Below are 12,915 nucleotides of genomic sequence, written 5' to 3' on the forward strand. Positions count from 1 at the left end.
TACTACTGCCACTAACCACCACTACTACTACTACTACTACTATTACTCCACTACCGCCACCACTTCAACCTTTACTATCAATACTATTTTCAACTCCACTATCACCATTTTTTGTTATGTTACCATCACCATTATCAACAACTTTGTAACCTCTACTACCACCATCACCACCACCACCACCATCACCATCTTCATGCATATTCCTCCTATTCATAATTCTTCTTCCTTATTCCGTGTTCTTCATTATTCCCTCTCCTTCTTCCCATGTTTCTTTGCTTTTTTTTTCCTTCTTCTCTCTCTTCTGTCTTATTGAGCGCATCTAGGAGGTGGAGGGAACGAGGGAGGAAGGAAGAAAGTAAAGAGAGAGAGAGAGAGAGAGAGAGAGAGAGAGAGAGAGAGAGAGAGAGAGAGAGAGAGAGAGAGAGGCCACTGGTCATTCGGTCCTTTCATGTATCATGTATATGTAAGTCTCTTCCTTTTCACTTTCCATATCAACTGTCTCATCTTTCTTGCTTTGTCCTCCTTCTCTTCCTTCTCCTCCTCCTGCTTCTTTCTCATCCACCTCCTCGTCCTCATTTTTCCTTTTCTTTTCTTCGTTTCTTTCTTATACGTTATATATTCAAAGAAACTACACGTATCTGAAAAGAAATTATTGAAATATTGGAGACGATACTTCAAAACTACTAAAACTTTGATATTTCAGAGAGAGAGAGAGAGAGAGAGAGAGAGAGAGAGAGAGAGAGAGAGAGAGAGAGAGAGAGAGAGAGAGAGAGAGGACAGTAAGGCTTAGTTAGGGAAGGTGCACTAAGTTGTTGGGACAAGTGGGAGGGGCTTAGGGATGGGGGGTAGTGATGAGGCAGATAGAACAAATAGAGGAGGAGGAGGAGGAGGAGGAGGAGGAGGAGGAGGGAGGGAGGGAGTACTAGGAGGAGTAGGAGGAGGAGGAAGATGTGGAGGCGAGATGAAAACACGTACGAGAAGGAACATAAAAGAGGAATAAAATATAGAAAAAAAATGCAGGTGAAAATGGTAAAAGAAAACAACAAAAGAGAAATGGAAAGAGCAGAGGTTGGAAGGAAGAGGAAGAAGAGGAATAGGAAAGAAGAGGAAGAGGAGGAGAAGGGATAAAAATAGAATGAGGAAGATAGACGAAGAGGAGGCAGATGTAAGTAGGTTAGAAAGGAGGAGGATGAAGAAGAGCAAGAAGACAAAGAGGAAGAAGAGGAGTAAGAAGAAGAGGAGAAAGAAGAGGAATAACAGTAGGGTCCAAATCTGTAGAGGAATGTAGAGGTAGTGTGATATGGAGACGAGGGAGTGTTAACTTAATTGAGAGAGAGAGAGAGAGAGAGAGAGAGAGAGAGAGAGAGAGAGAGAGAGAGAGAGAGAGAGAGAGAGAGAGAGAGAGGTAAAAGGGTACAGTCTTGATGAGAATATGAGTGGAAGAAGTTGGCATGTGGAAGACGAGGGGGAGGAGGAGGAGGTGGTGGAGGTGGAGTAGGAGGTGATGGAATGTGGAAGAAGAAACGTTGCCGAAATTTTAATGTAATGGTGTGGTAGTAGTAGTAGTAGTAGTAGTAGTAGTAGTGGTGGTGGTGGTGGTGGTAGTATTATCAGTAGTATCAGAAGGAGTCAAATAAACAACAGCTGCAATAATAGAAGTGATTAGAGAAAAGAAGGAGGAGGTGGTGGTGGTGGTGGTGGTGGTATTTAGTGTTTTATTACATTATAAAAGGAATGTTGAAAACACGGAAGTAAGATCAATAGAAATATAAGAAAAAAAAAACATTTAAGTAAAGATGAAGAGATGGAGGGGGAGGAGGAGGGGGAGGAGGAGGAGGAGGAGGAGGCAGAAAATAGAAACATATGCATCTCTTAAGCTTAACATCCAAGATCATGTTACATTTTCTCTCTCTCTCTCTCTCTCTCTCTCTCTCTCTCTCTCTCTCTCTCTCTCTCTCTCTCTCTCTCTCTCTCTCTCTCTCTTGCTAACTGTTTCCGGGGTGTGGTCAAGCTAAACCCTTCCTGTTCCTCATTTTCTCTTCTTCATATTACCCCTTTTTTTCCTTCCTTCCTCCCTTCCTTCCTTTCTTTTTTTATCCTTTCCTTCCTTCCTTCATATCCTTTCTCTTGTTCCTTCACCGTCTGTCTTTTCTATGACATTTTTTTTTTAAGTTCTCACCCTCTTCTGCTCTTTTCACTTCTCTACCCCTTTCCTGCTTCCTTTTCTTCCTTCCTCTTCTGTTCTCACTTAATTTTTTTTTTCTCTCCGTCATCTTCCCTTTCTTCCTTTCCGTTTCCCCTCGCATATTTCGTCTCATTTTCCCTTACCATATCCGATTTTCCCACCTTCCTCTCACACCCTTTACCCTCACCACCTTTTCTTATCCCTATTTCCTTTCCCTCCTTCTCCTCCTCCTCCTCCTCCTCCTCCTCCTCCTCCTCCTCCTCCTCCTCCTTCTCCTCCTCCTCCCAAGCCACAAGGTCACCGGCACCTCATAAACCAGGCAGAAAAACACACAAGGAAAAAAAAAAGAAGAGAAAACCAAGCACGTTTGGAAATATTTCTTCTGAACGCAAATTTACGGCTTCCTTTCCGTTACTGCGGGAGAGAGAGAGAGAGAGAGAGAGAGAGAGAGAGAGAGAGAGAGAGAGAGAGAGAGAGAGAGAGAGAGAGAGAGAGAGAGAGATGCAAAGGGAGCTGGTAACAAGTTCATAATGACTTTTTAATCATTGTTTATATTTCATGCTATCTGCAAAGTTTATCTGCGTGTTTTTTCTTCATCTATTCGTGTGTCTTGCTTGCGTATCTATTACACACGTTAATTATTTCATACATCATGCCACTTGTAAACACTGTCTAGTGTTTATTCACTCATTCATTCATTCTGTTTTATCATACTTGAGATTCGTTTTGTTATAATTAACTCTTATTTATATACCACTGATGTTATAATTAACCTAACCTAATCAAATTTTACTTAACCTAACTAAACCTTACCTAACCAAACCTAACGTATCATAATCAAACGTAGCTTAATCTGACCTAACCGAATATAACATAAAACCAAACCTAACCCAACACAACATAACTAAACTAAACCTAACCTGACCGAACCTAACCAAACCTAACCTAACCAAACCTAACCTAACCAAACCTAACCAAACCTAACCAAACCTAACCTAACCAAACCTAACCTAACCAAACCTAATCAAACCTAACCTAACCAAACCTAACCTAACCAAACCTAATCAAACCTAACCTAACCAAACCTAACCAAACCTAACATAACATAATCTAACCTAACCTAACCTAACCTAACCAAACCTAACCTAACCTAACCTACCATTTTACTCTATAGTGCTGTTCACAAAACTTATATAACCATTTCTTTACTCCTCATTTATACACAAACTTACATAATAACAACACTAACAATAACCCACCTATTTACATACACACGAGTAACCCTTTATCAATAGCAGGATCAGAATACACTTAATCTCCAAATACGCTGAGTCGCGCAAGATTAAGAAGATATACTACAAGGAGTGACGATGCCGGTGTGACGGTGACGGTGCATAGATGTACTGACGTGGTGCCATGCTAAACCTGCTACTTAGAGAAGGAGGAGGAGGAGGAGGAGGAGGAGGAGGAGGAGGAGGAGGAGGAGGAGGAGGAGGAGGGGGAGGAGGAGGAGATGAGAGAATAACTGCGGGAAGAGGAGGTCAGGATTATGAAGTATGGTGCGCAGAGAGAGAGAGAGAGAGAGAGAGAGAGAGAGAGAGAGAGAGAGAGAGAGAGAGAGAGAGAGAGAGAGAGAGAGGCCCTGTTGCTTATATTATTAAGATTATTATTAACTTTGTTGTCATTATCAGTTTAAAGGTCAAGGACATGGTGTTTCTTTTCTTGTTAGGTGTTGTTATGTTGTTATTTTTATAGTAGTAGTAGTAGTAGTAGAAGTAGTAGTAGTAGTAGTAGTAGTAGTAGTAGTAGTAGTGTAGTTCAAGCAGTAGTGATGGTGATGATGACGATAGCAGTGGTAGTAGTAGTGGTAGGAATAGTAGTAGTAGTAGCAGCAGCAGCAGCAGTAGTAATAGTAGTAGTAGTAGTAGTAGTAGTAGTAGTAGTAGTAGTAGTAGTAGTAATATAGTTCAAGCAGTAGTGATGGTGGTGATGACGATAGTAGTAGTAGTAGTAGTAGTAGTAGTAGTAGTAGTAGTGGTAGTGGATGCAGTAGTAGTAGTGGTAGGAAGAGTAGTAGTAGTAGTAGTAGTAGTAGTAGTAGTAGTGGAAGTATAGCTGAAGCAGTAGATATGGTGGTGATTAGGATTGTAGTAGTACTAGTAGTAGTAATAGTAGTAGTAGCAGCAGCAGCAGCAGCAGCAGCAGCAGCAGCAGTAGTAGTAGTAGTAGTAGTAGTAGTAGTAGTAGTAGTAGTAGTAGTAGTAGTAGTGGTAGTAGTAGTAGAAGTAGTAGTAGTAATAGTAGTAGTAGTAGTTGTTGTTGTTGTTGATGTTGTTGTTGTTGTTGCTGTTGTTGCTGTTGTTGTTGCTGTTGTTGTAGATTAATAATAGTAGAAGTAAAAGTGTTAGCAGCAGTGCTTGTGGTCGTGATGGTGATGGTGGTGGTGAGAATGACGTAGGGAAAGAAAGACCTGTACAACACACCAGTACGAGGCAACAAGTCGAGGCCTTACTGAAGGCAGTGGAAGAGAAGGTTGAGGGAGGATTCCTTTCCCCTCCTCCTCTCCTCACCACGACCACCACCACCACCACCACCACCACTACCACTCGTTCTCCTCATTCCCGTGTCTTTTTTTATGACAAGCACTCGAAAGGGATGATAGCGAGACCACCACGAACTCTCTCTCTCTCTCTCTCTCTCTCTCTCTCTCTCTCTCTCTCTCTCTCTCTCTCTCTCTCTCTCTCTCTCTCTCTCTCTCTGACCATATCACTTTAAACCAGTGACTTCTCAACAAACCTCTAAGGAGACCACCAGCTCTAGCCTCTCTCTCTCTCTCTCTCTCTCTCTCTCTCTCTCTCTCTCTCTCTCTCTCTCTCTCTCTCTCTCTCTCTCTCTCTGGCTTTAGTATCACTTTAAACTGCCACCGTCTTTCAACTCTTTGCTAATCCCTTTCAACTTTTCCCTTGCACGTACTGCCTCCACGGATTCTTCATAATTTTTCACTACTTCCTTTCTTGTTTCATTCCCTAAAGTCTCCCCTCTTGCTCGCTCCCAACGTTGACATTAATGAGCTTAAAAATCCCCATATTTGCAACATATCCTAGACTTATTTATGTATATCCATTTTTTTTCCTCTCATTCTATCCTACGTGTTTCTTGTATTTAGGAGGAGATTGGGAGGGGAGGAAGAAGAAGAAGAAGAAGAGGAGGAAGAGAAAGTCTGAGAGGAAAGGGACGTGAGTGTGGAAGGGAAGGATGTAAGAGATAAGTGAGAAAGAGAGAGGGAAGGAAAGGGCGAGAGATTTGGAGTAAGAACCGTGAAATGGAGGGGAAGATAAGGAGAGTGGAGGAGGAGGAGGAGGAGGAGGAGGAGAAGAGAAAGGAAGAGGATGAAAGGGCAAAGTTAGGATGATACATGAATGTCAAAAGCAAACAAAAGAGACACAAGAGAGAGGCAGATAGACAGACGCACACACACACACACACACACACACACACACACACACACACACACACACACACACACATACATAACACATAAAGCCAAACAAAGCAAACACCACCACTTTCACCACCACCACCACCACCCTCACCACCACCACCTCCACCACCACCACTATCACTACCATACACAATAACTCAATTAGTATTCTCGACACACTAGCATCGGAACTAGACACTCCTCCTCCTCCTCCTCCTCCTCCTCCTCCTCCTCCACACTTAAAAGGCCAGCTCGTCTCTGCTCACCTGGCTGGCTGGCAAGGTGTGTCCAATCATGGTTACCTGTAGTGGCTGTCTTACCTGTTTGACTCACCTCCTTAATGAGGAAAAAAAGTAAGCAGAGGTACGAATGGGATGCTGCTAATGGAAGTGAAAGAGAGAGAGAGAGAGAGAGAGAGAGAGAGAGAGAGAGAGAGAGAGAGAGAGAGAGAGAGAGAGAGAGAGAGAGAGAGAGAGAGAGAGAGAGAGAGAGAGAGAGAGAGAGAGAATTTGTTTGTCTGTTTTGTGTTCCTTTTCAATATGATTTTTTTTTCTACATTACTGTCTCTTTCTTTGTATTTCAATTACCACCTGTTAATTTCCCTGTCTTTTTTTCCCCTTTCATCCTTCCCTTCCTTCTCTCCCCTCCTTTCCTCACCCTCTTCTCTCCTCATCCATCACCTTCCACCTTCTTTATCTGCTTCTCCTCCCATTACATTACTTATCTCCATCCCTCATTTCCTTCCCTGTCCCTTGCTCTCATCCTTCCCTTCACTCTTCATCTAATTATTCCTCCCCCTTCCTTTTCCTCCTTCCATGCTTCTCTGCTACTCCCATCCATCACTCTCAAAGTCAACTCTCCTCTCCTTCTCTCTCTCTCTCTCCCTTCTCTCCTTCTCTACACTCCACTCTTTCCAACAGGTGTCCTATTTCACTCCCAGACAGTATTTACGTCAAGATTAGAGAGAGAGAGAGAGAGAGAGAGAGAGAGAGAGAGAGAGAGAGAGAGAGAGAGAGAGAGAGAGAGAGAGAGAGAGAGAGAGTTATGGTTCAAACTTCAGATGTCAGCTATTTGGCAGTCTAGGAATGTGTGTGTGTGTGTGTGTGTGTGTGTGTGTGTGTGTGTGTGACAGGAATAGGGGCAATGAAGGTGCAGATGATATTCATAATAAATGTACCGTTATTGTAAAATGACAACGTAGATTATCTATGTATTATTATTATCTATGCATCATTCATTAAGCACATGTTATGTCTTTTACGTACGTGTGGTGTGTTTTGTTCGAGTGTCCCTTGCTGACGTGCCATTGTTCAGGATTTGCTTAGGGAGTGTAGGGTCTCTAAATTCCCCGGGTTTACTTGTTCAGAGCCAGGTAACATACAGTCAGTCCTCGACTCTGGGTGTGTGAAAGGTTCGCAAAGTTGGACAGGTTTATTTACTCGCACAGACCCCACGCTGAGTACGAGTATAAAAGTATCACATGACAGTTAACAATTATTTATCCTGGTGAATGAAAAAATAACAGTGGCCATTTGTCTGGTGTTGCGGCGTTCTTCTTAAGGTTGCATAAAAACACCTACAACAAAAAAAAATAAAGAACAGATAAATAAAAATTAAAATATAAGTGTGAGTTTGTTACCACGTTGGTGTTGGTTTAGTATATAAGCGGAGATTCTTATCCTATTCCTATTCTGTCCTTATTCTGTCCTTTTTATCAGATATATGTACCACAGTTACGAATTGGCCAATAGTTATACACTATGGTGAGATGAAGATGTAGAACGTTAAGTTACAGTGTATAAAGTCTTCGCTGAGTGTGCAATGAATGGTTCACTGAAGCAAGAGGAGTTGTGAGTGGGAAGGCTCAGGTGTGAAATTGTTAATCACTGAGTGGGCATCAGGAACAGAGCTAGTAATGTTTCAGTTGTAAACGGGACGAAACCTCCGCCAAACAAAAATAAATTCATAAACAGATAAACAAATAAATAAAAAGTTATGACAAGCCTTGTTTTCACGGACCACTGAATAAAGATTGATAATGATGATGATGATGATGATGATGATGACGCCCTTACTCACCTTCCTCATATTCTTCCATGCCATTCCACACACACCTATCCTGTTCACGACTTCCCCTCCTCTGCCTCTCTCTCTCCATTCCGTCCTCCCTCCCTTGGAAACACACGTGCCACAGTCGCCCCCCTTCCCTCCTCCCTATCATCTGTCGTTCACCTGCCGCCCTGGAGATGTCATGTGGCTAGGCGATTACCGGAGACATTGTGAAGGTGAAGGAGGTGATTTGTTCTGATACATGAAGGAAAGGAGGGTGTGTGTGGCTCTCTCTCTCTCTCTCTCTCTCTCTCTCTCTCTCTCTCTCTCTCTCTCTCTCTCTCTCTCTCTCTCTCTCTCTCTTTGCGTGTGTCCGTCTGTGTAGCCTTTTTTAATATTATTTGTTGAATTGTAAATGAACAAATATGCAAATAAAGACAATGTACGTACAGTTAGAATAGCAAAATAAAGATGAATAACCGGACAGGTATGTGTGTGTGTGTGTGTGTGTGTGTGTGTGTGTGTGTGTGTGTGCCGTCGCTTCACACGGGCAGGAGAGACAGGTGGGTACACACGCGTCTCTTTACTCATCGAGACTCATGGTGAATATAAAACTGGGGAAGATTACCTGCCAGTGCCTATATTTAGAGAGAGAGAGAGAGAGAGAGAGAGAGAGAGAGAGAGAGAGAGAGAGAGAGAGAGATTGTATGATAATTAATGTTTTGTGGACGTGAGCCTCCTCCCTTTCTAAGTGTTAGCACACACACACACACACACACACACACACACACACACACACACACACACACACACACACACACACACACACACACACACTAAATAGCCTTCCTCAGCATATCCATTATGGCCATTCCTTCTCTTCCTCCTCCTCCTCCTCCTGTTCCTCCTCCTCCTTAAATGAATACAAAGGAGGAACAAACATCAGCTGACCTGTTGACCCTTACGAGACTATTTTGTGATATTCTTAAGTAAGAGATGTACTCCTCCTCCTCCTCCTCCTCCTCCTCCTCCTCCTCTTCCTCCTCCTCCTCCTCCTCCTCTTCCTCCTCCTCCTCCTCCTCCTTTTCCACCACCACCACCACCACCATCACGTTTCCCAGCCCTATCTAACTCTCCCATTTTTCCTCTTTCCCCAGGGGCGTCCTCCGTGGCTGCCGGGATCAGGTGAGTTCGATAAGAGGTTCAGATTCCTTCACAGAGAATCCAGTGCCACCTGAACCTGCGCTTAGGGGATCCGAACCCTGGGAGAGAGAGAGAGAGAGAGAGAGAGAGAGAGAGAGAGAGAGAGAGAGAGAGAGAGAGAGAGAGAGAGAATTGAGGTTAGCGAAGTTAAATTCAATCCCTTTGCAATCTTTCTTTCGTCACTTACTTATAATGTTACTGATATCCTCCTCCTCTTCCTCCTCGTCCTCCTCCTCCTCCTCCTCCTCCTCCTCCTCCTCCTCCTCCTCCTCCTCCTCCATCCTCCTCCTCTTCTTCTTCTTCTTCTTTCATCCTCCTAATCCTCTTCCTCCTCCTAATCCTCCTCCTCCTCCTCATGAAAACAATACACAAGAATGCATAGTTTTTTTCTTATTTGCTTCCACATTGATGTAATTAAACTGAACAGTGTGTCTCAGAATTTTGTGTCTCAAATGTGTATGTGTCTGTGTGTCTGTGTGTGTGTGTGTGTGTGTGTGTGTGTGTGTGTGTGTGTGTGTGTGTGTGTGTGTGTGTGTGTGTGTGTGTGTTGTCAAGTGTCAGTTGTTTAGGAAGGGAGAAAGAAAGAAAAAAAGAAAGAAACAGTGAATAATATAAAAAGGTTAATGGCTCCCCAGACCACATTATGTAAAACGAGTGCGGGAGGATGGAGGAGGGAGAAAAGAAAAAAGAGAGAGGAAAAGAAAAGTAAAGAAAAGAAAGGTTAAGTGCGTCATGTTTGTGTTTTTCATTTGTTTGAGTTGTGTTATTTTAATGTTTTGTTTTGTTTGACTCTTGTTCGTTTGTCTCTTTTCTTTCTTTTTTTGTCATTTTTTGTCTCTATTCATGAGGTTTGTTTGTGTTTTTTGTATTAATGTATTGTTTTATTATTATTTTCATTATTATTATTATTATTAGTAGTAGTAGTAGTAGTAGTAGTAGTAGTAGTAGTAGTAGTAGTAGTAGTAGTGGTATTAGTAGTGGTAGTAGTAGTAGCAGTAGTAGTAGTAGTAGTAGTAGTAGTAGTAGTAGTAGTAGTAGTAATAGTATTTCATCTTAGTATTAGTATTGCACACTCTCTATTCACCTCTCCATGCCCTTCATACTTTCCCCTCCTACTCCATTATTATTTTTATTATCATCACTATTATCATTCTCTTCTGGAGTCTTCTCGCTCCGCTGCCTCGAGACACGCCAGCTCGCAGCCTTGTGTATATGATCATAATAATAATGAGAAAAAAGAAGAATAAGAACAAGAATAAAAGAAACAAGAACAAGAATAAGAACAAAATGAGCAAGAACAAGAACACACACACAAACACACACACACACACACACACACATATAATAATAACCAAGTCTCTATTGCCTGAATTTTTTAAGCGTTTTCTGAACAACCTCATAGCAATAATAACAACACTAACTAGAACGACAAAAACATCAACAACAGTCTATGAAACTTCATCCGATTTTCCTTTTTTTTTCAAACTCATAACTGCATATTTTCCTTTTTTCAAGCTCATAACTGCACATTTTCCTTTCTTTAAATACTTTCCATCACTGGTTCCACATTTATTTTCCCGTGCATTATTATTTTTTTTTTACTTTCCTGATCAATTTCCTGTACATTCACGTAATAAATTAAAGAAAACACTAAGTTTGAAAGTTTCCGTGGAAACCGTTTCCTTGACCGCTTCTCCTGACTGGAAACTCGCTTTGCACTTTTTTCACCCCTCCTTCTCTCTCTCTCTCTCTCTCTCTCTCTCTCTCTCTCTCTCTCTCTCTCTCTCTCTCTCTCTCTCTCTCTCTCTGCCACGTGTAAGCCTGGTCGCTTCTTGCAGCTTCCCTTATTTCTTATGTTTCTCTCTCTCTCTCTCTCTCTCTCTCTCTCTCTCTCTCTCTCTCTCTCTCTCTCTCTCTCTCTCTCTCTCTCTCTCTCTCTCTCTCTCTCTCTCTCTCTCACTTTCTCTCGATTTAATACCTCAACTCTCAGGTTACCTCGCAATCTCGTTCTATGTTCTATCTCAGCAAAGCATCCCTCCTTCTTCTCCTCCCCCTCCCCCACCTCGTCACGTAACCTCAAAATAATCTGCCTCACTAATCTCGCAACCTCTTCTCATTGCCCCATCCCGCGCCTCAAAGCCCGCCTCTGTGCACGTAGGTAGCCTGACCCACTGACCCGACTGTCACTGCTTCGTGAAGGAATTACTTCAAGAAAATAATAAGCAGTAGGGTTACGTCTTGTGTGTGTGTGTGTGTGTGTGTGTGTGTGTGTGTGTGTGTGTGTGTGTGTGTGTGTGTGTGTGTGTGTGTGTGTGTGTGTTGTATTTTGCTATTTTATATTAGGTTTTATTTTGTATTCTCTGTTATCTATTTTGCATTACTTATTTTGCTGATATATCACTTAGATACTATTGTGTGTGTGTGTGTGTGTGTGTGTGTGTGTGTGTGTGTGTGTGTGAAGGGGAGAGCGTTATGAAGCCACAATATACACAAACATCGCTGACAATCACTTATCATCTTTGATATCTTTAGATATACCAGAAAAATCTAACAGATGGCGGCATTTCCTCTTCTAATAACATTTATCCTATATAGATGGCGTTAACAACTTTTTGGTGTTAAACTATTCACCCTTGAGTCTCCTGTCTTAGTCCATGGCAGTGAACTGGTGATCTAACGGATTTATCACCACGTTGCAAGAGGTTGTTGAACCGTTGCAATCTTGCTTGTGTGCAGGTCAGAGTCCGGTCTGAAGGAGGAGGCAAGGTCAGGCTGATAAAAAGGAAGAAGCGAGATGTGTACAGGTTGTGTCCACAGCGTGAATTCATTACGGAGCAAGGAGAGGGTAATGAAGGAGGCGAGGACAGCGAGAATGATGAACACTCGTGCATGTTTTAGGAACTTGCCTCTCTGCTCGCCTCTCTCCCAGCCTCCCTCCCTGCTTCCCTTCCTCCCAGAGTTCCTAGTACCCTTGCTCCCTGCCCTGTTCTCTCCCTGCCATCATCCGTTTTTTCCTTCCCTTGCACTTCCCTGTTTGCCTGGTTCATTCTATCTCTAACTCCTATTTTCTCTCCCGCCTATCTTCTCTCCCTCCGTCCTTCCCTGTCTCCTTTTGACACCCAGGGACGCAGACAAGCAAGTGGTAACTAAATATGTAAGAGAGAGAGAGAGAGAGAGAGAGAGAGAGAGAGAGAGAGAGAGAGAGAGAGAGAGAGAGAGAGAGAGAGAGAGAGAGAGAGAGAGAGAGAGAGAGAGAGAGAGAGAGAGAGGTGGAAGAGTATGCAAGAGAGGGGGCAATGCAAGCAGTGTTGCCAGTCACGGCTTTGATGACGCCTCGTAATTATAATTAGTTCTGCTTGACTCTGCTTCCTGCCGTGTTTTGAACCCCTGCCCTTGCTGTGTGTGTGTGTGTGTGTGTGTGTGTGTGTGTGTGTGTGTGTGTGTGTGTGTGTGTGTGTGTGTGTGTCGACGTGATTAACAAGTCCCAACAAAAAATCCAGAATATATGCAGTGGCTCTCTCTCTCTCTCTCTCTCTCTCTCTCTCTCTCTCTCTCTCTCTCTCTCTCTCTCTCTGTCACTCTCTCTCTCTCTCTCTCTCTTAAGCCATGAATGACGCCTTCCTTGCCTTGTAACGTAACCTTAAGAACTGCAAGATAATATTTGATAACAGTGCAGTACTGCTACTAATGCTACTCCTCCTCCCTCTACTACTACTACTACTACTACTACTTTTTGTTGTTGTTGTTGTTGGTAGTGATGGTGGTGGTGTATTAAGAGGAAGAGGAATAGGGGAGGATGAAGAAGAGTAATAGAATCATAACAACCTTTGACAACGTATCTACACATTACTCTCTTGTCATTCCCTACACATTTTTCCATTACTTCCTTCCTTTTCTCTCCCTATTTCCCCCTGTCCTCCTCTCCTCTTCCTCCTCCCATTCCTCTTCCACTTAGGCCGCCCTTTCAAGTCGTCTCTCGGATGTCGGCGGCTTGAGT

The 12,915-nt window shown here is 42.8% G+C and overlaps 1 protein-coding gene across 3 annotated transcripts in view; it reads left to right on the plus strand.

The window, feature by feature from the left end:
• Nucleotides 1-12,915, plus strand: part of LOC135105030 (uncharacterized) — a 55,160-nt gene that overhangs the window by 11,763 nt on the left and 30,482 nt on the right. For 2 of the 3 annotated variants that reach the window (XM_064012924.1, XM_064012926.1), the window contains exon 2: nucleotides 8,873-8,900. The exons of the other annotated variant lie outside the window; for it this stretch is intronic. The gene's annotated coding sequence lies outside the window, so the exon portion shown is untranslated. The remainder of the gene's footprint in view (nucleotides 1-8,872; nucleotides 8,901-12,915) is intronic. 3 annotated transcript variants of the gene reach the window in all.

The sequence above is a fragment of the Scylla paramamosain genome, chromosome 11, assembly GCF_035594125.1.
Source record: "Scylla paramamosain isolate STU-SP2022 chromosome 11, ASM3559412v1, whole genome shotgun sequence".
Classification (NCBI taxonomy): domain Eukaryota; kingdom Metazoa; phylum Arthropoda; class Malacostraca; order Decapoda; family Portunidae; genus Scylla; species Scylla paramamosain.